Source organism: Mastomys coucha, unplaced genomic scaffold (genome assembly GCF_008632895.1).
Source record: "Mastomys coucha isolate ucsf_1 unplaced genomic scaffold, UCSF_Mcou_1 pScaffold22, whole genome shotgun sequence".
Classification (NCBI taxonomy): Eukaryota; Metazoa; Chordata; class Mammalia; order Rodentia; family Muridae; genus Mastomys; species Mastomys coucha.
The window spans coordinates 140107813-140109074 of record NW_022196905.1 but is presented as its reverse complement, the minus strand read 5'-3'; positions in this window follow the sequence as shown (position 1 = coordinate 140109074).

The following is a 1262-nucleotide window of genomic DNA, read 5'->3' as shown; positions in this document are numbered from 1 at the left end:
GTGTTGATGGGGTCTAGTCATAATAGAGCCCCCTGCTGACTATACAGAGTCTGATTTTTTTTACAGTAATGGCACAAAACTCACCGAATAGGACCTGGGGAAAGAGCTCATTTGTTAAAGTGCTTGTACTGTAAGCTTGAGGACTTGGGTTAAATAATCAAATAAACCAGAAAAAAATGGCCATGGTGACTGACTAAGTCAGGGCTTCCATTGCTGTGTTGAAACACCATGAAAGAAAAACAAGTTAAGAAGGAAAGGATTTATTTGGTGTTCTCTTCATCACTGAAGGAAGCCAGAAAAGGAACTCACACAGGACAGAAACCTGGAGGCAGGAGCTGAAGCAGAAGCCATGGAGGAGTGCTGCTTACTGGCTTGTTCCCCATGGCTTGCTCAGCCTGATTTCTTAGGGAACCCAAGACTACCAGGCCAAGGATGGCACCACCCACAATGTGCTGGGCTCTCCCCTGTCAATCACTAGGCATTCCTACAGCCTGATATTATGGAGGTATTTCTCGGTTGAGGTTCCCTCCTTCAGAAGACTTTAGCTTATGTAAGTTGACATGAAACTAGCCAGCACAGTGGCATTTGCTTGAAATCAAAGAACCAGCTCTCTGGCAGAGACTGGCAGCTCTCTGGGGCTCACTGGCTAGCCATTTTCAGTTTATTGGTGACTTCCAGGTCACTGCGAGACTCCATCTTAAAAAAAATAAAACCCAGATGTCTGAGGTTCTGCTCTGTTCTCCATTTACATACTCTAACATGTGCACATATACCTGAATATATGTTATATATGTGCACTTATGAATATAAATAATACCCCCTTCTCTGTGTGTGTGTGCACTAAAACCTAGCTTGCTGTCACTAGATTATTTTATTCTTAGCCATAACTAAAATTCAAGTTTAGATGCTGTAGTTTGCATCCATGAATTGACATGCATACTGAGTAATTAAAATTGTTGTGGCTTAGGTGTATTCCACAACCTATGCAATAGAAACCTTAACGCTCCAAGCAATAGGATAGAAACTTCAAGAGGGGATGGGCCATCAAGATATACTATATCTATATAAATATAATATATATAGATATATATTCTTTTTCATTTTTATTGGTTATTTTATTTATTTATGTTTCAAATATTATCCCGTTCCACCATAACCCCCCTATCCCCTCTTCCTTTCCCTGCCTCTTTGAAGGTGCTCCCTTACCTGCCCACTTAATCCTGCCTCTATTTTTTGGGTCAAATATTTATACTAATACGTCA